At 43.6% G+C, this 27859-nt stretch overlaps 1 protein-coding gene across 1 annotated transcript in view; it reads right to left on the bottom strand.

Annotated features, from left to right (window-relative positions):
• LARS1 (leucyl-tRNA synthetase 1) overlaps positions 1-27859 on the bottom strand; it is a 1303086-nt gene that overhangs the window by 649143 nt on the left and 626084 nt on the right. The gene's annotated exons all lie outside the window — the stretch shown is intronic.

Below are 27859 nucleotides of genomic sequence, written 5' to 3'. Positions count from 1 at the left end.
ATTTTTGGCAAGGCAGACAACTTCAGGAGTCTCAGCACTACTCTATCCACATCTTCCTCTGATAGGCTCCTGGAAGACACTGTGTTTGAGATCTGGACCTCTGCAAGATAGGGGACCTTAAAGTTGGGGAGACCGGCAAGGAATCTCTGAACCGGCTCCGATGTTTGCTATTAGTAGTCGGCTTGTTCTTCCACTCCTGTAGAACTCTGGAGCTGAAGGAATGGCAAAACAAACAGGTTTCCTGCAAATGGATGGCTCCGAGGCAATAAACACAATTACTATGGCCATCTGTAATTGACATTTACTGGGAGCACTTTACACATTTTTTAAAACCCGAGGGTTTATAGTCTTTTGCCTCTTTAGACATGCTAACCGGAGAAGCAGAAAAAACACAACACAAACACGAGGACTAGGTCCTCTAACTCAAACGGGCCTAGCCCTGGGAAGAGAAAAGAGCAGAGAGCTAGGTCCTCTAACTTAAATGGACCTAGATACAAAGAAAGACTAGAAGGTCAGAAAACTATTAACTAGGTTGCATGCATACACACACACACACACACACACACACACACACACACACACACACACACACACAAATATGGAGTATGTAAATGTCCGAACTGTCTCACTGAAATCTACCCTCAAACACTGTCATAGAACAAAAGGGTCAGAAATATCAAAAGACCCTTTACGCCAACTGAATCGTTAAATATCTAAGTAGGTAATAATCTAAATACCAACTCTCTAACACTAAGAAACACTGCACACGAAAAAAAGGTAAATTGAGTGCAAACACGCACATTAACCGGAAACACTAAACATCTAAGTAATTACTATTTAAATTCCAACCTCTCTAACAATAAGAAAACATCAGATAAGCGCAAATGCGCATGTTAAATAGAAAAAGACTGGCACACAGGATACCAATGAGAACAACAAGGCCAACCAGTTCTCAACAATAAGTAATCTAAAGTCAAGAAAAACACTTCAGCAAGTCTGAAACTACTTGTAATACTACTAAACACTATCAAGAGCCATATAAATTGTAAAGTTAAACTGTACTACAGTTGTTGTTTTTCTTCTTTCGGCTTTTCCCGGTTAGGGGTCACCACAGCAAAACTCCGGTCCGCTAAAGATTATGGTGCCGAGGTGCCAGCTCGATGCCCAACCTTCAACGAAGGAAATAAACTGTAATACAGTAAAAATAGAAAAAAATCTTAAAAACTTTGCCACAGTCAAGCAAGAAGCACATCTGAACTCGTAGACATGGCAAACAAGATCTGGGGACTGTACTGGTGCACCATGGGATACCTACCTAGCCAAGAGCCAACTAGAAGACTTAGAGCTTTGTACTAGGCCAAGTCGGAGCTGAGGATTGGCTCTGAACCCATGTGTAAGAATGAAGGCGAGATAGGAGTACAGAACATTAAGTGTTTCAAGTCCTGTAGTTCTTTCCCCTGCTGTTGAAGGGTTTTGAAAAGTTCCGCCACTTGGACCCCAAACAAGGCAGTATTGTCAAGGGGAGCATCTAGAAATTTAGCCCTGTTATTGTCAGGTACAGGTTGGAGCCTCAACCAAGAGCATCTTCTGAGCACCGAGGCAGAAGCTGCAGATCTGGCCAAGGCCTCTGCATCATCATAACTGCATTTGATTGAGTGTCTTGTCACCTGTGAGGACAAGTACATCAGGTTAGAGATTTGTGACTTTGTGGGTGAATCAGGGAGATCATCCAACAGCTTTGAAGCCTAGTCAAAAGGGACAAGAAGTACTTGGACATATGCATCTGGTTGTTGATGGCCCTAATTGCCAAAGTGGCAGAGATGTACACCTTCTTGCCAATTCTCTCCATAGTTTTGCTGTTTTTATCAGAAGGAAGGACAGAGGTAGAGGGCAGCAGTCTGGAGGGTTTGTCTGCAGAGACAGAAATGATAACAGGATCTGCAACAGGGCATTTTATTAGAAATTTTGCCTCTTCTGGAACCCTATAAAATTTGTTACGCCTTCTAGGAGCTAGGGGCTGGGATTCAGGATTTTTAGAAGCTGCAGAAAAGGCATCTAGGAAGGCTGGTAGGACTGGTGGAATGGCAGAAGGTGAAGGGGTATCCATTTGTAGGAGTTCATAATACCTCTTTTGGACTTCAGACATTTCTGTGGCTTCCCATATGAAAAACTCTATCATCCCAGAGATGGTTTCTCCAAAGGTATGGTCCTCCCCAGGGGAATCCTCCTCAGCAGAGTCCTCCTCTGGGAAAGCATATCCTAGAGGAGAAGGCATTTGAGAAGCACAAGACAGAGAATCCTCTGATGATGAATCTGAACAGTCTTTGGCCTGTATTCTAAGAGGTTCTACAGTCTGAGACCTAGGACTGATAAGAGGAGAAGCAGCCATGGAAGGCCTAACAGCCATAAAAGCATTGAACAAACTCAGAAAAAGCTTGCCAATCAGGCAAGTTCTTAGGAGGTGAAGTAACGTGTTTGGTTTTCTGTTTCTTTTTTAAAGAAGAAATAGGTCTGGAGGGCATATGCCCTAAGGAGGGCCTAGGTTCAGAAGCCTCACTAACGGTGGAAGGACCAGTCTGCACGTCTGCCAGTTCCCACTCGTCAGTGGCATCTGACTTCTGCAATACCTCAACGGACATGCTTTCAGCCCTTGGTTTTGTGGTCTCCAGAATGGTACCCACTATACCAGAATTGGCTGGTTCTGTACATTCCCTCCAGGTGTACTTCAGCCACATGAGGAATGTTGGGTGGAAGAGGTGCAGCAGTAGGCTCAGGCCTGGTAACTTTGGCCTTCTTTTTCAGTGGCTCAATGGTATGGCCAGACAGCCCTTCCATCCCAAAAGCAAGACATTTGAGGCGTTGGTTCTCCAGACAGATATTAAGGGCATGCAGACAGCGGCAAAGAGTCTTTGGAACACAGGTCTGACAAATCTCACAGGCCATATGGTCATGGTTGGGCCCTAGGTGGTGGTGGGCGTCCTTATGATGGATCTGACGTCCGCACCTACACTTTCCTTTTCTGGATGACATGAACTTGGGCAGGCATGCAGTGACCAAAAAAGAACACGAAAAAGGCCAAAACAGGGTACTTATCTTAAAATCTTAGGATCTGACGGCATAGATGGCAGGAATAGCTGACATTCGACTGGCGGCAGAAAATTTCTGGGGAAGGTATGTGAAGACATCACTTTTATGGCCCACACACCCTACAGCTGTCAGACATCCCATGTGCTTTGCAGTGACTACAGCTTTTGTACACTGGCCGGATGTTCAGGTTGCTAGGCAAACGCTAACCCAAAGGTTACGAATACTGCAACATGAGAATAGAATGGCACTGTTCTTTTGTGTATGCACCTGCTGTGTATGCAGGGGAGGGGGAAAACCACCATACAGTGGTACCAGCTGAAACAAGGGAAGACCCAGAGTCCTTAAAACAAATTTAGAGAAATGGGTAACCTCCAAATGGAATATTACAATGAAAAGGCACTTATTTTACACAAGAGCGCAAAACCCTAGTGAATCTTTTGCAGCATATATAACTGACTTAGAAATAAGGCTAAGACATGTATTTGGTGAATTAAGGGATGAGTTGATAAGAGACAGGCTTGTGTATGGTACTAAAGATGATGAAGTGAAAAAGATTTTGCTTCAGGACTATGATTTAACTTTGAATAAGGCCGTAGAAATTTGTCAAATACATAAGCTCGCCGTAAAACAAATCCAAATGAGAAATGCATGCTTCCAGCACCTTCCAAAGCTAATGCTGACAGTATGCAGTACGTGGTTAAAAGATACAGGCCTAGCGATATGCTTACTTCAGTGAAACGCAGAACCTAACAAATTTCAAGGAGTGCTCTGCAAAGCGGGCATGCTCAGTGAAGCACAAGGTTGAGTTAGCAAACTCAAAGAACGGGCCCTCACCTAACCTAAGTCAATTGTCATAATTGTGGTGGAAATCATGAGTCTAAAAGAGAAAAGTGCTTAGCTTTTGGTCAACAATGCCACAAATATAAAAGGTGGAATCACTTTCAAAAGTTTTGTAAATCAAAAAGGTCCATTCTTTTATTAAGAGAGAACATTTCAAGAGAAGTCAGTCAATTAGAAAGATGTGACCCTACTTTTTATGTTGATGGAGTGTCTGTGCTTGGTGAAACAGTCAATGCAATAGATTTGTGGGTAAAGAATGAAGCATTTTGCACTGTTCCGATTAATGCGAGACCCATACAGCTCAAAGTTGATACTGGTTCAAAGTGCAATGTTACATCAACAGAAACATTTGCTAGAGTAAAAGCTGGTGAGAAGCTTGATTTGGCCAAGTGTGTGAAGCTTGTTGCTTATGGTGGTGAAGAAATTCAAATCGAAGGTTCAGTAGTGCTTTCATGTTACTCTGCTGGGAACAGATATGACTTGAAATTTTACATAGTCAAAAGACACTTACAGTCATTACTAGGCCTCAGAGATAGTTTGAAAATGGGACTGCTTTCCATTTAATAAGGAAGTCCACCATGTAAGCTTGAAAGACAACTCTTCTAATTTCACCCAGACTATTTTTTCTACCTATGCTGATCTTTTGAAGTCAAGCTACGCAAACTCCCAGTTGTGTACTCCATGAAGTTAGACCCCGATGTCAGCCAGTCAGACCAGCATGGAAAGTCCAGTAGCTATGCAGGGCAGAGACAAAGCCGAGCTACAGAGGAATGGTGCAACAAGGACTGATTTGTCCAGTAGAAGAACCAAATGAATGATTATCCTCCATGGTAGTAGCTCATAAGAAAAGCTCAGATGATATTAGAATATGTACTGATCCACAAGATCTGAAGAAAGCACTGAAACGACCTCATCATCCAATGCATACAGTCAAAGAAGTTGCTGCTCTTATACCAAATGCCACTTTTTTTCTGTCTTAGATGCAAAAAGTTCATTTTGACAAATTTTGCTTGATCGAAAATCTTCATTACTAGCCACTTTCAGCACTCCTTTTGACAGGTACTGACTTTTCAGAATGCCATTTGGGATAAATTCTGCCAATTAAGTCATTCAGCATGCAACAGAACAAATTTTTTTCTGGCTATCCGCGTACTGTTATAGTAGATGATATTCTGGTAGGAGGCAATGGTGAAGTCAAGCATGACAAACCTCAGGAAAGTTCTAGAATGAGCTTGTGAAGTGAATCTTAAGCTGAATTCTCAGAAGTGCAAATTCAGGCTAGGAGAAGTTACTTATATTGGTCATTTGTTTATCTCTTCAGGCTTATGACCAGATCCTTCCAAGCAAACAGCAATTCTTGAGATGATAGCACCATACAATGCCCAAGCCCTACAATGTTTTCTTGGCATGGTCAAGTATCTAGACAAGTTCAATGCAGATTTGAGCCAAATTTCAGCACCATTAAGAAAGCTGACATGCAAAGATATAACTTGGTCCTGTTTAGACCACCACCAAAGAGCATTTGATGTCCTGACACACAGAAATGCCAGTCCACCTACTTTAAGACACTATGATTTTCACAAACCAGTAACTCTTTCTTGTGATGCTTCTTAGTTTGGTCTTGGTGCAGTCATTCTTCAAGAGGGTAGACCGGCAGCCTATGCTTCGAGAACTCTAACTCAAGCTGAGATGCAGTATGCTCAGACAGAGAAAGAACTTCTGGTAATTGTATTTGCATGTTCGAAGTTCCATGATTATATTTATGGCCGACCTATTCATATTGATTCAGACCACCAGCCTTTAATTATATTTTGAGAAAGCCTATGCACACAGCGCCTGCGAGACTGCAATTCGGGTTACCACCTGCCCCACTTTGCAAGGGACAGTCCCTCTTTGGGCAGTTGTGTTCTGACAAAAAATTGTAAAAATGGCAAATGTCCTGAGATTTTTAGCACAAAATTATTTCCTACATTTTATGTAATAGTTGCATAAAACAGTTATTCTGTATCTAAAATACCTAAATGTTATAAGAAAAAGAATAAGCAACTAAAATGCAACAAGAATAAGCTTTTATTTAGGCAAAAAAGTTAAGTTCTATCCTTTGTACTGACCGTGGGTATGTGTCGGCCTGTAAAATCTGATGTTTGTACCAAAAATGTCCCACTTTGGCCATTTGAAAAGGTGGCAACCCTAATTGCAATGCATGATATTTAAATTGCAAAAGTACAATTTCAATCTTTTTTCCAAAAAGGGCAATCTTCTTTATCTTGCTGACACTTTATCCAGATCACCCAGAAAAACCACTTAACAGCATGAAAATGAGAAACCTGATTTTGAAGTCATGGAAGTGAGAAATTTTTTCCACACATCTTGATGAGCTTAGAACTCATACAGCTTCAGATCTAATTCTCCAGAAGCTCAACCACATTATCAGTAGAGGATGGCCGTCAAAGCAATCTTGTTTGCCACTAGAGGTGCAACCATATTTTCACAACAGATGAGATTTTGTCTGACAATGGTATCATCATGAAAGGTCGAAAAGTGATTGTTCCAAAATCCTTGCAACAAGAGTATATTAACATCTTGCATTGTGGCCACTTAGGAATGGATTCTACCAAAAGAAGGGTTAGAGGATTAGTATTTTGGCCTTCTATGTCCAGAGATATTGACAGAGTACTTTCATCTTGTTCTGTTTGTAATAGTACTAAACCGCATCAACAGAAAGAACCACTTCCGCTAAACTAGATTCCTGAACTACCTTGGTCAACAGTAGCTACAGATATTTTCGAGTGGAATGGTCAACATTACTTTGTATTAATAGACGCATATTCAAATCGGTTTGAGATTGACCTACTTCTTAATCTGACGTCCAGTGCTGTCATTATTAAGGTAAGGAGACATTTTTCTGTCCATGGTAGATCACACAAAGTTATTTCTGACAATTGTGCAAAGTTTACAAGTCAGCAGTTCAAGATATTTGCTGAAGAGTGGGACTTTATTCATCTTATGAGTAATCCTGAGTACCCACAGTCAAATGGTTTGGCAGAACGTGCAGTTCAAAGTGCAAAACAGTTGTTAGAAAAGTCAAAATGAGACAATACCATTTTTCTGAATCTCCTGAATCTCAAACATTCCTCACGATAATCTTGGTTCACCTGCCCAGAGACTTATGTTGAGACAAACCAGAACCACAGTACCAATCAGTAGCAATTTGTTGGTTCCATGTGTTAAGAACAACAAAGTACTGAAAGTTCAAATCATGACTGTAAGTTGGCTGCCATCACTGACTCCCCAAATGATGTTAACATACTGCAAGATGATGTTAACATACTGCAAGAGGATCTCACAGCAACTAATGACTGGTGTCAAAGTCATGGCCTCAAGCTAAACATAAAACAATGCATCATCATACCATCTGGCAACAACACAGCCCTTACTGATTACCACAACGGCAACCCCCTTAAGCACACAACCTGTGGTGAGACCTGGGCACTCAGGTGGATAACCTCACATTCCATCATGTAGCAGCAGTGGTCAGAAAAGCCTTTTACTTGGTTCATCTCATAAATAAAAAGATTGCAAATGGAAAAAAGGAGGTTATTACCTCTTTATACACCTCCCTCATTAGGCCAATAATTGAGTATAATGCTGTGTTTGTATGTACCTCTCCAAACATCTGCACCAACTGGAAAGGCCAGCGACATACCTCACAAAGAGAATCCATGGCCTCCAACACCTGTCCTATGCAGACAGGCTCAAATCACTATCACTCTAGCCAGTATCGTACAGATTGCTCATATGTGATCTGTTTCTCACCTGCAAGGCAATTTTGGACCCTGCCCTACTAGAGATGCTCCATATCCGTAAGTCTAATTCTTTATGCATTACCTACTCAAAAGTCCTGAATCTAATATGCGACATCAACAAAACCTGCTGGGGAGACAGGTTGGTCTCCCTGAAGCTGCCCCCTTCTCTGGAATAGACTTCCCATACATGTCAAACAGAGCACCTCGCAGACCCATTTCTAGTGCAACCTTGATGAGTGGATGGGAAACCACAAATCTGTCCTAGGGGTTTCACCTGTGTGCCTCACTGACAGGGGCAAAAGCTGCTGACTGAGGTTTTTTTTTAGGGAAAACGTCTTGGCTAGGCTAAGGGCCCCAGGGGCCATTAGCCTAGTAACCCTCCTATGAAAAAGCATTTGTCCCAGAAGTCCTATTATGATAAGACCAGCAAACTGCTCAATCCATTACAAGGAGGAGAGATAGTGATTGCAGTCGTGAAAAGCTTATGTCCAGAGCCGAGACTGTATGTCATGGAATCGCAAGGAATAGAATTCAGATGGAATCGGAAACATTTAGTACTGGTGTCCAAGCCAGTACTGCAGCATTTTTGCTCGTGAAAACGACTAGTTCTCATAGTGACTTATCCAATGTTCAAGTTCCAGAGGACATGCCACAAATATCCCTGTTCCTGAGAATATCCTCAAGAGTCCTAAAGCAGATCGTTCACCAATGACTGTCCATATTGCTAATCCCAGTCCTAACTGCTACATTACTAGATCAGGTCGCATTTTCAGACCATGTTCCAGATACATGGCAACTTGGACATGAATGTTGTTTTATTCATTGTCCATCCAATTTGCGTACCTATTCAAATGTCATTATTATTGCAACACAGCTGAGTAAAGAGGGAGGATATATATCAGAGTGTGTATGTACCTTTAAGAAGCTTTCCAGTGAGCTAGCACGTATGTATAAATACTGAGCATGTGCAAGCGAGACTGCCAAGTGAGCTGCAGAGGTGTAAGCATGTATGTATGTGAAGTAGTCAGTCAGTTTGTTTATATTTTATGTTGTTGCTATCAATCCTGATGTGTTTTGTAAGTAATAAAAGTATATAAACGACCACTCAAGCCTCTTCATCTTAACTAACTACACAAGACGAGCAGCACATGTAAGAAAAATAACCATCGTGTAGAGGTTTTACAGATATTCCAATAATATTATGAAAATCTGTGTAAAGCAGAGAAATGTGATAATTGAGAAAGAGTGCAAACGGAAATATTTATGGAAGACTTAATTATGCCAAGGTTAGAGGTAGACAAAGCTCAACTAACAGTTAAAATAGGAGGTGATGTGATAAAAACAGTGATGTATAACCAATCTTCAGAAAAGTCTCCAGGAACAGACAATATTCCTGTGGAAGTTTGGAAATTAGAAGGGAAGATAGTGACAAAGATCTGGAAGATCTCTAACATTATTTTAAAAGTAGTGAAAGCACTAACATTTTGGAAGAAAACTGTGGCAGCCGTGCTACCTAAAGATGGCAAAGACCCTTCAGACCCAACTTCATATATACCCATTTCAATTTTAAACCATGAGTATTAGGTGTTTATGTCTACACTGGCAAAAAGAACTGCAACGTTGTTGCCAGAATTGATAGATATGCATCAGTGTGGTTGTGGAGGGGAGGCAAACATTTCACAACATTAACAGAAGAGTGATGGTCTAGAGAGAAGTAGAATGTAAGGAAACACCTCTGTTGTTGGTGGGTCTTGATGCAGAGAAAACATTGGACACAGTAAGCTGAGATTTTATGAGTAAGGCATTGAACGGATTTGCATTCCTTGATATAATAACAAGGTTAATTAGAAAGATATATGAAGGAACAGAGGCAAGAATTAAAGTAGGAGGGTTCTCCTCAGATAAAATGTTTGAACAGAGCAGGGGTGTCTTCTTTCCCCTTGGTTATTTGCTTTACATTAATGCCACTGACCAAACAAAATAAGGGACTCAAGAATACAAGGACATAAATGGTATAGTAATCAAGAAAAGCTGGCTTTATTTGCAGATTATATTATTTATACCTGATTAAATCTAGGATACACATCTCAGTGTTGTGAAGCATTTTGAGACAGTTTCAAGTCTTTTCAGGATATAAAATTAATGAAGATAAAACAAAGGCTATTGCCGTAAATTATGTACCCACATATAAATTGTTTCAGCAATACCCATACTTACGGGGATATAAGATGATGCATGTAGGAGCATAAATTAAAAAGGCTTCTGTTATGGCAGCTAAAGATATGTGGGAAAAGACTAAATTAAATATAATACAAAAAGTGAAATACTGGAAAATCTTATTTATGAATATAGATAGCAAGATGCAAGAGTGAAAATGTTTTTATCCCTTTATTCTTGTACACAGGTCAGGCATACTTTTATCAACCTAAGGACAATTTTTAGACATAATTAAGAACTGAAGAAATTTATCTGGGAGAAAAAGATGGCAAGAGTTAAGTGGGATAAGTCAATCCTTCCAATAGAACAAGGTGGTTTAGGTTTATCTGACTTGAAGGAATATTTTTGAGCTATGCAGTGAAGGCTCATATACATTACACAATTCAAAGTGGAAAGGAATGATGATGAAGCAAGGGGGAAGTTCAAGAAACAGAAAGACAGAGTGGGAATTCGAATGCAGACCCTTAATGAGAATAACACCATAGGTTCATAGGTTGTTACTAGGCTATCAGTCCTAGGGCCAATACAAGCCTAGCCATAACAATTCCCTGGCTATTTCTTCCTACACTATTTACTTCCCTGGACCCATGTCTAGCAGGGTGACTGACGTGATACCCAGGGTGAATTTCCTTTCTCCCATCCAATCGTCAAGGTTCCTTTTGAAGAGGGCCAAAGAGGCACTCTGCTTGACATGTATGAGCAACCTATTCCAGAGTCTGGGGAGTCTCTGGATCAGGCACCTATCCCTCCAGCATGTTTTGTTTATTGTGATGACAAGGTTTAGATCCCTGGAGCATGTGGCTCTGAGGGACTGGGATTTCTTTAAGTGTAGCATGTCCAATAGCTCTGGCTTTGACATGGCCTTGTATGTTAAGCAGAGATTGCCTCTGAGTCGACGATATGCGACAGAGTATAGCTGGAGTTTTTTAAGGCGGTCAGCGTAGGGCATCTGCTTTAGGCCTGTGATTCTTTTAGTGAGGTATTTCTGCGACCTTTCCAGTTGTTGCAGATGTCTTGAGAGGTACATACCAAATGGGGCGTTGTATTCTATAATGGGTCTAATGAGGAATGAGTACAGTGGGACAATGACCTCCTTTTTTCTGGATGAAAAGCCCTTAGTGATAAAGTGTGCCACATAGAAGGATTTCCTGACTGTTGTGACAATGCGGTTATCGAAGGTGAGACCACTGTCCACCTGTGTCCCTAAGTCTCATCACACTTTCGGTGTTTAGTGTACTGCCACCTATATGGTAATTCACGGATACATGTTTTTTCCCCAAAGGGGATAACTATACATTTCTTGGCATTGAGCTTGAGCCCATGGCTCTGGCACCAAGCATCTGTTTCTGTAAGGCCCTTTTGTAGAATATCCACATCATTTGGGGATTCAATAATGGCTCCCAGTTTACAGTCATCTGCGAACTTTGTTAGCCAGAGTCCCTTAGTGTTGGCCTGTACTTTAGAGAAGTAGATGCCAAACAAGAGTGGTCCCATGACTGAACTCTGAGGTACTCCACTTGTCTGGAGCTGGATTTGGAGTCAGCTACTTTTACAGTATAGGTTCTATCAGTAAGCCAGTTAGCAACCCATTGGGTGATGTAGGGATTAATGCCCAGCTTAGTAAGTTTATCTATGATTCCAGAGTGGGAGATGGTGTCAAAGGGCTTGGCAAGGTCTAGATAGGCTGTGTGGACCACCTTACCCTTGTCCATGGCTCTGGAGACTGATTCGAAGAAGTCAATCAGGTTCAGGATACAAGATCGGCCCTTCACAAACCCAAACTGGGTGGGGGTCCAGTGTTTGAAGGTTGCCGATGTCTTTGTTTATAAGTTCCATGATAATACGGTCCATGGCCTTGCAGATGAGGCTTGTCAGACTGATGGGACGGTAGTTTCCGGGATCCTAGGTGGATCCCCCCTTGTGGAGTGGGATAACTGTAGCTCTGCGCCACTCAGTGGGCACAAAACCTGAGGTGAGGCTATGATTAAACATGACACTTAGGTGAGGTGCCAGTTCATATTGTAGTTCATGTAGTACACAGCCCGGGATGTCATCTGGTCCCATGGATGCAGTATTCTTAGCTTTGGAGAGTACATTTTTTACCTGTGTGGCCGTTACCAGAATTTGGCAATCTTCCGGTATAGAGATGGGCCATTTAGGCGGTGAAGTTGGCACTGAATCGATCTGCCAGGATATCGGCAATATCCTTGGGATCAGTATATTTAATGCCATTCTGTTTTAGCTCAGAGCAGATCTGAGCATTGCCATTTAGATTCTTGACATAGTTATAGAATGCCTTGTGGTTGTCTTTGGAATCTTTGGCAATTTTATTTTCGTAACTACCTTTGGAGGATTTTATGAGGGATCTCAGTTTCTTACTGAGGCTGGTAAGGGAGTTTTTTGCATCCTGGGATTTTCCTCTTTTCTACAACAGTTTCTTCCTTTTGTTGTAAAGTCTGTTTACGGCAGGGGACCACCAGATTGGCTTCCTTTTTTTGGATGACAGCATCTCGATTCTGTTTTGGATGACACGATTCATGCATGAGTGGATGTGCTCGTACAGTGCCTTAGTGTAGGATTCAGCAGTTAAACTTTTAGTTCCCGTCTGCATGGGTGTCATGAAGTTTGTCACTTCTGACTTGAGTAGCATAAAGTTGGCTTTGGAAAAGTTTTTTATGGAGGTTTCCTTACTGGGGGCTGGGGGTGGGATGTGGATGTTAAGGGTGATTAGCTTATGGTCAGACCTGACTAACGAGAGGGTGACCATAGGTGTGGAGCATCGATTTCCCATGTTGGTAATGACCAGGTCTACGATATTGGAGCCCCTGGTGGGACTATGGATTAGCTGATCCAGGGCGTTGGAATTTATGAATTCCAAGAACCGTTGGGCAAAGGTGTTAGTACATGAGTAGTTTTCCTAGTTAATGGCAAGGTAGTTAAAATCACCCAGTATTAGGGTGTTTGGTTCTATCTTAATATTTTCCAGTATGTTTAGAAAGGTGTAGCGAGAATCTTGGGGTATGGTGGGGGATCTGTAGCAAGCTACAATTTGGACTGCAGTCTTACATAGTGTTAGTCGCACCTGGAGAATTTCAGGTGCATTGTGTTGGGCAACTAGCTTGGTGGTGTGAATATCCTTGGTGAATATTGACACTCCTCCACCTTTAGTGTTTCGGTCCTGGTTTGGTGGCCGAAAAGTGTGGTAAGAGTTGTAGCCTGTTATTGCAGGGGTGCTCTCTGGAATCTTGAACCAGGTCTCAGTTACTGCACAGATATCGATGTTCTCCATTTTTAGGAGTGCCTCGAGAGAGTGCATTTTGAGGTTTAGACTTCTAGCATTGAGTAGCATTACCTTCAGATTTTGCATGCTTGTACCTGTTACGGTGGTGATTTTGTCCTTTGAACTTTGCCTAAAAAAGGCACTATAGGGGTGGCAAGAGCTTAAGCCAGTAACCTGAATCCCAGGGGCGACAGGTGCAGACCATCTCTGGCAAAGCATTGTGGTCTGTCGATCATGTCGTCCCAGGCAGACAGATACTGAATCCCCTTTGAATAACACCAGAAGCTTAGCCAATTGTTGAAGTCAATCATTTTGTCCTTAAATTGTGGTATCATTCTGGGCAAAGGCAGGATGTTACTCAGGGCTAGGGTCATACCTGCCTGGGCCACATGATCCGAGAGCTCTTCCATGACTCTTTTCATGTAATCCAGGGAGGTACGTCTCAAGTCATTCACTCCAACATGGACAATGACAGAATCATATTTGTACTTGTTGTGGAGTGACTTGACTGCATGCGTTATGTGATGGATCCTGGCACCCGACAGGCAGTTGACTGTAATTTTCTCCTTGTTCAGCCTGGTGAGTGGGACATCAGTGTGCCTGACTATAGAGTCACCTATGACTAAATTGGTGGGTACATTGTCTTGCCTTAGGGGCTGTTGCTGGGTGGCACACTGGTGTTGTGAACTATGTGACACTTTGGTTGTGATTGGCGTTTGTTTGCATTTCAGCTTCAGAGGTCCTTGTTGCTTGGGCAGGTTACAGTTAAGGGCATCTCCATATGTGGATTTAGTTTTGCTATATGTGGGTGTTGGTGGTGTGTGTTTAGAAGGACTATGTGTTGCTTGAGGTCTAGTGTGGGTGTTAACCGTCTCCTCTTGACTGTCTAGCACAATCTTGGGTGGAGAGAGATTTGCTTCCATTTTGGCTATGTAAGTGCATCTCTCACAGGTTGTAGTGTTGGGTGGTAGGAGGAGAGGGTTGTCTGTGTACATGAGGCAATTGCTGCATTGCCCCAGTATGCCCAGATTCACCAGGTGGACAGGAGAAATCACCGGAAGCTGGCCCTTGGACATGCCTGGTTTGCTGCTTTTTCTTTTTTTTGTAAAGTACAGGAGCTGTTTTTCCTTACCTTAGCAAGGTACTTTTCAATTATAGGCTGTTTAGTGCCTACTATTAATTTTTCCTTATTAACAAGGAGAGTTGAGTGCTTGTATTAGTTTAAGGCTTCCTAGTGCTTTCCAGAAGATATTAGAGCAAGTGCTAGTCACAGGGATGCTTAAAGGTAAGATGAAAAAAAAAATGCACACTGCAGTGTGCACTACAGAAGTTAGATGTGAAAGTAGGTAACTTAAGATCTGAAGTAGGGAGTTCATTTGTCAGCAACCTGTGGGTCTTGGATCCGATATCGGATCCGAGCCGGTAACTTGTTTCAAGCTAATGGATCCGATCTCCTAGCTCCTCCCCTCACCCATAATCCCCTGCTAACCCTCCATGACCTCAGATCTAGTTTGCCGCGCTTGTGGATAGCTGGATTCTTGTGAGCTCGACTAGTAATTGGCAGTTAAGTTCAATGTTTCTGTCAACTTTCTTCTTTTTTCACCAAAATATTAAGTGTGTAAGTGTTAGGTTCCCTATAGACTTAAAATATTTTTCTTTTAAGTAGTTTTTTCCCTCCCTTCGCTGGTCGTTAGTGAGTGTGTGTGTGTGTGTGTGTTGTGTTTTGGGGCCTGTGTGTGTGTGTAACATTACTTTTCTTTTAAGTATGGCTGAGGCCCCAAAAGCCATTTTTTGTAAATGTACCGAGTGTGGCCATAAGCTCTCTCCGGCTGATGGCCACACTCGGTGCGTTCGGTGACTTGGGGTTGAACACCTCTCCTCAGGCTGTACCATTTGTGCAGCGTTCAACCCCAGGGCACTGAAAGAGCGGAGGTCGAAGCTGGTCTTGGTGGGACTTTTACCCCCGGACTCAGCTCCGGCCTCCATTGCTTGGTGCCCACTCGCCCTCTCAACAACTTAGTCGGGAGACGAATACGGGGCAACCTCCTGCCCCCAGCTGTTCTTGGGGCCAGGTTTGGGTTTTTACCCCTTTTTTGGGTTTTTCCCCTTTCCCCTTTTGGGGCCCTTTAAAAGGTTCCTTGGAGATATTTGTTGCCCTTTGGCTCTGTATTTTGAACACTATGTGGCTGATTTTAGTGTGGGTTACCGCTCCTGCTGTCTAATCCCCATGTGGACAGATTTTTTATGGCATTACTTCACAGGTTGTAGTGTGTGTATTAGGAAGTTGTCCCCAAGCCATTGGGTAGCTTCATTCCGAAACATCCCCTAGGGTTGGTCGTTCTTGGTTGGATCCTTTGGTTTTTTGGAAACTAGAGGTCATTTGGGTTTTTGCAAGGGATTATGGGTAGGGTAGAGCTCGATCCATTCTTAAAAAGGGGTGATCGTATTGATCCAAGACCCGTTCCCAAAAGAAGCTACCTAGATGGACTTAAGTAAGTAATTCTTATTTTACCGTTTAAATTAAGGTTAAAGTGAACTATAAAAGATTGAAAGGGGTCTTTTGCATTCTGTTATAACAGTACGGGCCAATTTAAATAGTTAAGGAGGCTTCCAAAATTTTTGATTACCACAAGCCAGAAACTATGACCAGTACAGTTTGTACCTAAAAAATGAATTTAACGGTTACTGCGTTAAAAGGGGGTTTTCCCGTCCGCCCTTCACAATTCAAAGGGTGTCGCTTCACGCTTCATTTCCCTTTCTTTGCCTTTATAACTAGCGACATTTTTTGTGTTTCTTGCCCCAGTGCCATCTCTTTGGCTAAATTTGGAGACCCCAATTTCCAAATGATAGAGTAACACAAACTACCCTTATACATATATAAACAAATGACCAAATGACCCCCCTTGGCTACATTGGAGTACAACCCGAGGGATAGAGGAGGGGAGCTAATCCTGTGCGGGTTTACCCCGATTGGACCTAATTGGTAGGTACAAAACTGTACGTTTCCATCCCCTCATACGGGTAGAATAAAAACCCCCCTAAGGCGGGGTAAAGGTAGATTATGGTGGTTTAGGATCCCTCAACACAGTGGAACCCCGCTCGGGATCTGGAACAAGGAAATTATCTGCAAATGATCAGGGGTCCATGGCCTAATCAGTCTTTGGTTGCACTCCGTAAGAAGGTGGGAGTCCGCGGTAAGGGCATTATGTCTGTTGGATTTTCGAAGGACTCAAGAACGTATGCAGATTATCCATTTGGAGTTGCTGTTTGGAAAAGTTCTTGTTCCTGTTTGCTACAAAAAGTTGGTCACTTTTGCTATTTTTGTTCTTCCAACAGGGAGTGTCTAGTAATCCAAGGATGCGTATTTTTCTTTGTGGGTTGGGAAAGAATGGTAGGGATTGCCTGGTTAAAGATCGGCCCCCCTTGGATAGGGTTAGCTGGAACTCTATCTTGGAGGTTGGAAGGTCATGCCATTAAGGCCGGCTCAACCCTCCTTGAATAATTCCAGTAGGAAAGCAGTTTTCCAAAAGGTTGGTTCCGGTTTGCTGTTAGGGTGCTAGTGTCAACTTTTCTAGCACAAAGTTTAAGTCCCAAGCTGGTAATGGTGGTTTCCTTGGAGGTTTTACATTCTTGATTCCTCTGAGGAACTGCCTGAGCAAAGGGTGTGAAAAACAGGTGGATCAAAGCTGTATTCTGCTGAAATAGCTGATGCATGTATCTTGATGGAGGAGTAGGACAGGCCTGAATGAAGAAGTTCGCCAGATACTCCAGAATGTTAGGCATATCTATGTTTGACACATCTTTTCCTCTTTCGTACTCCAAATGACAAACCTTTTCCATTTTCCAGCATAGTTCCTTCTTGTTGAAGGTCTGGCTTCAAGAATAATGTCTTTAACTCTTTGGGAAAGTTCTGGATTAGCTGCTGCTATGTGATGTTCCATGCAGTCAGTTGCAGCGTTTTAGGTTTGGATGTATGATGCTGTAGTTGTTCTGAGTTAACATCAAAGGCATCAGGGGTATTCCACATTTGTTCGAGACATGCTCTCAGTAGTGGGTACCAGTGTTGTCTTGGCCAGTTTGGGCTATCAGGATTATCCTTGGGCGTTCTTCCTTGATTTTTTGTAGTACCTTTGTATCAAGGGAAGAGGTGGGAATGCATATGCTGTTAGGCCTTTCCAGTTTAAGGAGAGTGAGTCCACTTTCCATGCTAGTGGGTGGAATGTCCTTGTGCAGAATTTTTGAGCTGGTGATTTGAGGAAAAGGGCTATCTGTGGCATTCCCCATTTCTTTGGGAGGGTCTTGAAGATGTCCGGGTGCCGCTTCCATTCGTGGGCATCCAAATGGTTCTGCTTATATGTCTGCTAGAGTATTGTCTTTCCCGGGACAAATATTGCCTGTAACTGGATGTTGTAGCTGAGGCCAGGGTCCACAGCTCCAAGGGCATTCTGCATAGGGGTATGAATGAGTGCCTCCCTGTTTGTTGATGTACCACATGACTGTGGTGTTGTCTGTCCTTATCATCAACTGGCCCCCTTTGAGAAATGGTTTGAACTTTTGGATTGCCAGTTTTACTGCCAGCATTTCTTTTAGATTGATGCGCAGGTGAAGTTGATCCTGTGTCCACAATCCTTGGGATTTGTCCAGCATGTGGGCCGAAAGGGGGGGGGGGAAAACCCCGTTTTTAAAAAAGGAAAATAATGGGGTTTTCCCAACTTTCCTTTACCCGTGTTTCGGAGGTTGACAGCCCCCTTTCCTCTTAGTGTACCCTTGGTGATTACTGGCTAGGAGGTCCGAACGTGAGCTTAGTGGAGATCTGCAGTATCGAGGTAATCAAAAACAGGGGTGATCCATGTTTGGCTGCCATAGGGACCTCAGTAAGCTGGCCATCCGAGCAAGGATCCTGAGGATTTTTTGGAAGTGTATTGCACGGGGAAAAGTGGGAAAGCTATATGTAAGGCTGTGAGGGGGACCTTTCAGATGTGGTCATGTCCTGTGGAGATTGTGTATTCCAGAAGGCATCTGGATCAATTTCCAATCCTTTGAGATTGTCGGGCAGGGTGCCGCTTCCTTCGTGGCACCAAGTGTTCGCTTTCTGCTATTATTGTCTTTGCGAGCGTTAAAATCCTTGAAGCTTTGTGTTTGCCGGTTTGGCAAAACGGTTCACAAGACACTTGTCCAGAGCGAGAAGGACGGGAAGACGTTGTCTGCCGTCGGAGTCTGCTTCTCTGCTCCCCAGTGGTCCTTTTCGAAGAACCAAAAGGGTCAGAAGAAGATGTGGTTCCGGAAATCGCAACATTCCCAACCCGCTCCGGACAACCAGTCCTTCCGTGGCAGAGGAGGACAGGGAGGACGCTGCCCCAGGGGCAGAGGGGCTCCGAGAAACTTTGGGTCCAGAGAACCTCTCTGAACGGCCCACGCAGCAGCCCTGAAGGGTTGCTCGGCTGCTCCACTCTGGAGGCAGTCGGGGGGGCACTTCTCGGAGCACCTAGCGGCATGGGAGTCCATCACGACAGACCGCTGGGTGCTTCGCATTATATCCAGAGGGTACAAAATACCATTACTCCATGTCCCCAAATTCAAGAACCTCCCCGATGTACCACCTGATCAGAGGGAGGTCGCAGCCGCAGAAATTCAGCAGCTGCTAAGGATAAGAGCCATCCAGCCCGTCCCCCAAGACCAGCTCGGATTAGGGTTCTACTCCAGGTTCTTTTTGGTGCCAAAAAAGACGGGGGACTTGAGACCGATTCTAGACCTTTCCCGCTTGAACCTGTCGGTAACCAAGGAAAAATTCTGAATGGTCACTCTTCAATCTATTCTCCCCCTTCTAAGGGAGAACGACTGGATGTGCTCTATAGACCTCAAGGATGCGTACTACCACATTCTAATGGGCAGACGATCCAGGAGGTTCCTCCGCTTCCGGCTGGGAGCCAGTCACTACCAGTTCAGGGTCCTTCCCTTTGGCCTCACCACAGCCCCCAGGGTGTTCACCAAGGTATTAGCAGTGATTGCGGCCCACCTGAGACTCCAGGGAATACAGGTCTTTCCGTACCTGGACAACTGGCTCCTGACCACCCCAACAAGGCATCTACTTTGCTCAGCCAGAGATTCCTTTCTCCGCCTAGCCCCGCAGTTAGGCATCACCATCAATGCCGACAAATCCCTTCTGGCCCCGACACAAGTCATAGAATTCATAGGAGCCAGAATAGACACCAGAGGACTACGAGCCTTTCTAACGTCCGAGAGAATTCGGAATTTGCAACTCCATGTGCGGGCTATCCTCCAGAGACCCCACCAGCAGAATTGGTCCTGAGGGCACTGGGCTCCATGGCGGCAGCGATTACGCTCCTTCCATGCGCCCGTCTGAACATGCGGGTACTGTAATGGACCCTTCTAGTGCAATGGTCCTTTCTGTCCCTTCCTCTTCACCACCCCATTGCTATCAGCAAGGCTTGCGGGAGGGCTCTATTATGGTGGCTCCATGCTTCGGACCTCCATACGGGCCGTCCCTTCTGCACCTCTCCCCCTCTCGCCACGGTGACCACGGACGCCTCCCGCCTCGGGTGGGGGGGGCATTATTCAGGCAGGATGGTCCAAGGCACGTAGAGCGACACAGAGACCTCCCTGCATATCAACGTTCTGGAGATGAGAGCGGTGCTGTACGCGTTACAAGCACTTCAGAATCTCCTCCCCATAGGAAAGATTGCAATTCAGTTGGACAGCATGTCGGTTGTCTGGTACATCAACAAACAGGGGGAACCAGATCTTACCCTCTATGCCGCAAAGCCATGGGAGTGTGGGAATGGGCGATCTCCACCAACCGCTTTCTGATTGCAACGCACATTCCGGGGCAGACCAACATCCTAGCGGACAAACTCAGTCGCACCCGTCTTACCTCGTATGAGTGGTCTCTCAATCCACTAGTAGCAAAGCAGATATTCGCAATATGGGGGCAACCCTGCTGCGATCTTTTTGCGTCTCCCTCAAACACCAAATGCGGCAATTTTTTCGCTCTGATTCCCCCTCCAGGGGAAACTCCAACAGATGCTCTGGTGCATGCTTGGCCACCCGGTCTACTTTATGCCTATCCTCCTCTACCACTGATGCTGCACCTCTTACAGAAAGCCATGCGGTTGGGGAGCAGGATGATCCTCATTGCCCCATTCTGGCCTCTGCAAATTTGGTTCCCTTACCTGTGGTCTCACCTAGTGAATCCTCCTTGGATTCTGGATCCCAGTCCGGATCTAATCTCCCATCCGTCGGACTTACCGACCCCAAATCTGGACAATCTGAAACTGACAGCTTGGTTTCTCCAGTTCCACTCCTAGTTAGGACTCCCGGTATCTCTTCACCAGTCAAAGCCATCCTTGTGGCAGCGCATAAGCCCTCCACCAGGAAAGTGTACCGCAGTAAATGGAAAAGTTTCTCCATCTGGGCGGAGCATCATGATCTAGATCCCTTTACGGCTCCTCTTCCATCCATATTAGACTTCTTAACCGAACTTTTTCAGGAAGGCGCTAGCTGCTCAACCGTCAAAGTGCAATTGGCTGCCATCTCACATTACCATGTGGGACATGATACAGGGCCTTTGATGTCGGCCAAGTTGTGTAAAACCTTTCTCAAGGGCACCTTCTTGCTTAGACCCCCTATAAAAGAAGCCGTACCACCATGGGATCTTTCACTAGTTCTTCAAGCCTTGACTGCTCCACCTTTTGAACCTGCTGCTTCAGTAGATCTCAAATTCTTGTCCTGGAAAACAGCATTCCTTGTAGCCATCACTTCTGCGAAAGAGTTTCGAGCTTCAAGCTCTCTGTGAAGCCTCCTTATTTGATCTTTCACCCGGACAGAGTGTACCTCAGGATCAATCCCTCTTTTCTTCCCAAAATAGCATCAGAAACCAATATAAATCAATCCATAAATTTACCGGTTTTCTTCCCTAACTATCAGAATAAAGGAGAGTACAAGCTGCACTCATTAGATGTTCATAGGCAGCTACGTTTTATACTCATAGAACAGCTGGTCATAGACAATCCGACCAGCTGTTCATTTCCTTTGCCAAATTTAATTTGGGGAAAGCAATATCAAAAGTATCTCTATCACGCTGGATTTCTCAATGTATCCTATTGGCGTACCAAGCCTCTGGGAGACCCGCACCTGAAAGAGTTCGCGCACATTCCACTGCTCCATCTCTACTTCTGCAGCCTTCAAGTCTAGAGTTCCATTGGATGATATTTGTTCGGCAGCCACTTGGGCCTCATCTCATACCTTTATTAACCACTACAAACTGGACGTGATTTCTAGAGGGAGAGCATCCTTTGGCTCTGCGGTGCTTCGCAATATCCTTCCATGATGGCCACCCAAGGTTCAGGTAGCTGGGGACTCTGTCTCACAGGTTGCTGACAAATGAACTCCCTAGTTCAGATTAAGAAGTTATGTACTCACCATAACGTTCCATCTGAGTAGGTAGCTTCATTTGTCTGCAACCATCCCCCCTCCTTCCCCCTGGCCTTCTTCGGATCGTTCTTAGTTGGATACCCGTTTTGGGTATATATTGAGGGGCAAACTCGATCTGAGGTCATGGAGGGTTAAGCAGGGGATTATGGGTGAGGGGAGGAGCTAGGAGCTCGGATCCATTAGCTTGAAACAAGTTGCCGGCTCGGATCCGATATCGGATCCAAGACCCACAGGTTGCAGACAAATGAAGCTACCTACTCAGATGGAACGTTATGGTGAGTACATAACTTCTTATTTTACCTGTTTAAAAAGTTAAGGTTTAATGGAGAGTTGCTATTTTTAAAACAGCAAGATGGATTGAAAGGGGTGGTCATTTGTGTATTCTGGTACTATGGAATACAGTAGGATGGCCAATAATTTTAAATAGTTGAAGGGGAGGCATTTCAAAAATGATGATTTTGTGATTACTCACACAAGCCAGTAAAAGTAGAGAGGAAATACAGAATATTACATTAATAAAGAAGAAGAAAGTATTCTAAGAACTAAACAAATACAAGAATGGAGATTTTGCCAATAGGGAAGACTGCAAGTAAGGGTACAGAACATAGGCAACAGGGGGCTGGAATTTACTGGAAAAACCTGGCAAAGAACCAAGATATTTGGAGCAAATAACTCAAGCACAAAAGGTAATAGAGTGGGATGACACCAATAAGACATTGGATTGCAAGCTAGAGACTGCCTTCCCTACCAAGGCTTGATCTCAGAGTACAAGCAAAGAGAATGGGATATATGAATTTTAAGTGAAAGACTTGTTCTGGTAGACTTTTTCAGGATTCTAGAACAGATGCAGCTGCCAAAGAGGGATAACTGATAGGGCATGTAAATATACTGCATGATAACTACAATAATCAATCACAGGAGTTTATAAAAGATTGGGAAGAGAGACTGGAAAAGCAATTTACAAGAAAACAATGGGACGATATATGTATGGCTCCCAAGTATGCAACCAAGTCCAGAAGGCTTAAGATCTTTGCCTCATAGGTTGGTACTAGGCTATCGGCCTATACAAGACTAGCCATAACAATTCCATGGCTATTTCTTCCCACAGTATTTAATTCCCTGGACACCTGGTCTAGCAGGGTGACTGACATGATCCCCAGAGTGAATTTCTTATCTTCCATCCAATCATCACGGTTCCTTTTGAAGAGGGCCAAAGAGGCGCTTTGCTTGACATGTATGGGCAGTCTATCCCAGAGTCTGGGGAGTCTCTGGGTTAGGAACCTATCCCACCACTATGTTTTGTTCATTGTGATGACAAGGTTTAGATCCCTGGAATGTGTCTCTCTGAGGGATTGGGATTTCTTTAAGTGTAGCATGACCAACAGCTCTGGGTTTGACAAGGCCTTGTACGTTAAGCAGAGATCGCTTCTGAGTAGACAATATGCGAAAGAGTATAGGTGGAGTTTTTTTTTTAGACGGTCAGCATAGGGCATCTGCTTTAGGGATGTGATTCTTTTAGTGAGGTATTTCTGCGGCCTGTCCAGTTGTTGCAGATGTCTTGAGAGGTACATACCAAACGGGGCATTGTTTTCTATAATGGGTCTAATGAGGGATGAATACAGTGGGACAATGACCTCCTTTTATCTGGATGAAAAGCCCTTAGTGATGAGGTGTGCCACATAGAAGGATTTCCTGAATGTTGTGACGAAGTGGTATCGAAGGTGAGACCACTGTCCACCTGTGTCCCTAAGTCTCTTATCACACTTTCGGTGTTCAGTGTACTGCCACCTATGTGGTAATTCACGGGTACATGTTTTTTCCCAAAGGGGATAACTATACATTTCTTGGCATTGAGCTTGAGCCCATGGCTCTGGCACCAAACATCTGTTTCTGTAAGGCCCTTTTGTAGAATATCCACATCATTAGAGGATTCAATAATGGCTCACAGTTTGCAGTCATCTACGGATTTTGTTAGCCAGATTCCCTTAGTGTTGCCCTGTACCTCAGAGAAGTAGATGCCAACAAGAGCGTTCCCAGGACTGAACCCTGAGGCACTCCAGTTATAACTTGTCTGGAGCTGGATTTGAAGTCAGCAACTTTTACAGTGTGGGTTCTGTCAGTAAGCCAGTTGGCCACCCATTGAGTGACGTAGGGATTAATGCCCAGCTTAGTAAGTTTATTTATGATTCCAGAGTGGGGGATGGTGTCAAAGGCCTTGGCGAGGTCCAGATAGGCTGTTTGGACAACCTTACCCTTGTCCACGGCTCTGGAGACCGATTCGAAGAAGTCAATCAAGTTCAGGAAACAAGATCTGGCCTTCATGAACCCAAACTGCATGGGGTCCAGTGTTTGAAGGTTGCCAATGTCTTTGTTTATAAGTTCCATGATAATACGTTCCATGGCCTTGCAGATCAGGCTCATCAGACTGATGGGGCAGGTAATTCCCGGGATTCAAGGTGGATCCCTTCTTATGGAGTGGGATAACTGTAGCTGTGCACCACTCAGTGGGCACGAAGCCTGAGGTGAGGCTATGATTAAACATGACACTTAGGTGAAGTGTTAATTTTGTAGTTCAAGTAGTACACAGCCTGGGATGTCGTCTGGTCCCATGGATGCTGTATTCTTAGCTTTGGAGTGCATTTTTTACCTGTGTGGCCATTATTACCGGAATTTGGCAGTCCATGCTGCTCTTTACCAGCCATTATTGAATCCCCAAATGATGTGGATATTCTACAAAAGGGCCTTACAGAAACAGATGATTGGTGCCAGAGCCATGGGCTCAAGCTCAATGCCAAGAAATGTACAGTTATCCCCTTTGGGAAAAAACATGTACCCATGAATTACCACTGGCTATGCCCTTTTTGTAACCCTGACTAACCTCTGACTGTATTTTTAAACACTTTTTTCATTTCTTCTTCTACCTTTCTTTACTAAGTCCATGCTGCTCTTTTCCAGATAAACCAGCAATTATTCATTTACAAGACTACTTCTTTTGAGAATTACTTCACTTTATGTTATCTCCTAAATTGTTTTGTCATATTAAATGAACTGCAACTATGCGTAAAATTATCTACTTTGCCTATCTTAATGTAATCCTGTAGTACTGTTTTTCATTTGCAGCTTATCTCCCCGGGCCTCTACTGAAAATGGACATGTATCCAGTTAGACTAGCCCGGTCAACAAATGTAAAATAAATAAATAAATAAATCTTTCATTATTGAGACGGGCCCTTTAGGGGGTGAAGTTTGCACTGAATCGATCTTCCAGGATATTGGCAATATCCTTGGGATTATTTATGCCATTCTGTTACAGCTCAGAGCAGATCTGAGCATTGCCATTTAGATTCTTGACATAGCTATAGAATGCCTTGTGGTTGTCTTTGGAATCTTTGGCAATTTTATTTTCTTAACTAGCTTTGGAGGATTTTATGAGGGATCTCAGCTTCTTACTGAGGTTAGTAAAGGAGTATTTTGCATACTGGGATTTTCCTCTTTTCTGCAACAGTTTCTTCCTTTTGTTGTAAAGTTTGTTTATGGCAGGGGACCACCAGATTGGCTTCCTTTTTTTGGAGGACAGCGTCTTGGTTCTATTTTGGATGGCACGATTCATGCACGAGTGGATGTGTTCGTACAGTGCCTTACTATAGGATTAAGCAGTCGAACTTTCAGTTCCCGTCTGCATGGGTGTCATGACGTTTGTCACTTCTGACTTGGGTAGCATGAAATTGGCTCTGGAGTAGTTTTTTAAGGAGGTTTCCTTACTGGGGGGTGGGATGTGGATGTTAAGAGTGATTAGCTTATGGTCAGACATGACTAACGAGGGGGTGACCATAGGTGTGGAGCATCAATTTCCCATGTTGGTATTGACCAGGTTTAGGATACTGGAGCCCCTGGTGCGACTATTAGTTGATCCAGAGCGTTGGAATTTAAGAATTCCAAGAACCATTGGGCAAAGGTGTTGGTACACGAGTATTTTTCCTAGTTAATGGCAGGGTAGTTGAAATCACCCAGTATTAGGGTGTTTGGTTGTATCTTAATATTTTCCAGTATGTTTAGAAAGGTGTGGTGAGAATCTCGGGGCATGGTGGGGGATCTGTAGCAAGCTACAATTTGGATTGCAGTCTTACCTAGTGTTAGTTGCAGCTGGAGAATTTCAGACGGACTGTGTTGGGCAACTAGCCTGGTGTTGCTTGGAAGTATCTGCATAGCTATTTTTATACCATAGCAGACTTCAAAGAATTTTCCTCAGTAGATAGCAAATGTTGGAAGTGTGATGAAGGAAGAAGTAACTGTGAACATATGTTTTGGGAGTGCAATGAGTTGGCAAATTTTAAAAATTTGCTACAGAATACTCTATCAAAAATACTGGGTAAGAAAGGACATAATTCTATTGAGCTGGGATACAGGATTTGAGTTGTCTAGACATAGCAAGTCCTTAGCATGATTAATTCTGCTGACATCCAAAAAAAGCAAAAAAAAATATATAAAATGGAAATCAAAGTCTACACCATCTGTATATGAGAAGGGAAAGCACGAACATCTTGGAAGAAAGCTGTGCTACCTAAAGATAGTAAAGACCCTTCAGACCCAGCTTCATATTATAAAAGCGATAAAAGAACTGGAAGAGGGATCTTTAGAAAAGGGAGGGAGCAAATTACAGAGAAGTGAATGGAAATTGTGAGAACAATATTTGCATAACATTCAGGAGGAGGAGGAGTAGGGCAGCCATGGTGGTGCAGTGATTAGCATTGCTGCCTTACAGCAAGAGGTTCTCTGGATCAATCCTCGGCTGGGGTGCCTTCTGTGCAGAGTCTGCATGTCCTCCCTGTGGTTGCGTGGGTTTCCCCCGCGTGCTCCGGTTTCCTCCCACATCCCAAAGACATGCTGTAGGTGGATTGGACACACTAAATTGGCCCTAGGTGTGTGTGTGCGTGTGTGTGCCTTCTGTGGAAGGCTGGGCGCCGGGCTGGCGACTCAACACCGTAAAACTCCACTGCCAATCATGAGCAGACGGTGATCCGCTGTGGTGACCCCTAAAAGCAGAAAGAAGATGATGATGATTCAGGAGGAGGCGTGAAGTTTTTGGGGAAGGCAGGAATTCAGCAAATTTTTGTAATATTGCACTGATAGTGGCAGAGAAAATATATGTGATGCATATTATATTTAAATAAGAAAATGTTAAAAAGTTTTTTTTTTCTGCTAATGTAACTTTTCCTATATCTTAAGTGATAATTTAACAGAAGTGTTTAAAAAAAGGAACAGCTTACAATGCCAAAAATGTGGACAGAACAATGGAATTATGCTACAATAAAATTAGTTGCATGCCATTAGCCGTCAGTTCACCTACTTACTGCCACTCGCTCCAAGCAGCAAGAATCTGATCTCCCAGCAGCTCAATCCAACTAGAACCATTCTCAACCATAATCCCAAATTCCACTTCCTAAAACCAAAAACTCCTAGGTGCTCCCTAGACTTACTGCCACTCACTCCAAGCAGCAAAAATCTGATCTCCCAGCAGCTCAATCCAGCTAAAACCATTCTCAACCATAATCCCAAATTCCACTTCCTAAACCAAAAACTCCTAGGTGCTCCCTAGACCCAATCCCAAACCTTGCTCTCTAAACCTCAAACTCACAGTTGGAATGCAACCCAAACAACAAATTCTACTGTATAACCTTGAAACTCCCATTTGCTCCCTAATTTTCTCCCAGACTCATATCATAACCCCAACCCTAAACAGTTAACCCCAATCAGAACAGTAAAATTTCCACTCATTCTTCCATGGCTGTTACACTAATCCTGCCAAACTCAAACACCTGCTTCAAACAGAAGCCCATGTGAGTAGCTGAGAAAAAACTATCTGGCTATGGTCCTTGAGCTGTCGGGACTCTAACTACAGCAGACATTTCCAATCAGGATAATAATGCTCTATTTTCAGACGTAGAGGCTCCTGAAAGCAGTATACTTTTCAGTACTGACAAATCTTCCCTGCACTCAACTCCACATTAGGTTGGCTACGGTTATATAGGCCCTAGGACCAATAGTCTACTACCTACCTATGAACCCAGGACCAGAATAGCCCATTTAATCTCAATGAAGACTACATTCCAACCAAGTTCTCTGAAAGAACTGTGTACCGCATTACATAGGTTTATAAGTATTTATTGATTTTTAATTTT

Source organism: Protopterus annectens, chromosome 2.part2 (assembly GCF_019279795.1).
Source record: "Protopterus annectens isolate FY-2018-M chromosome 2.part2, PAN1.0, whole genome shotgun sequence".
In the NCBI taxonomy this organism is placed as follows: Eukaryota; Metazoa; Chordata; order Ceratodontiformes; family Protopteridae; genus Protopterus; species Protopterus annectens.
This window is presented reverse-complemented; position numbering and strand designations above follow the sequence as displayed.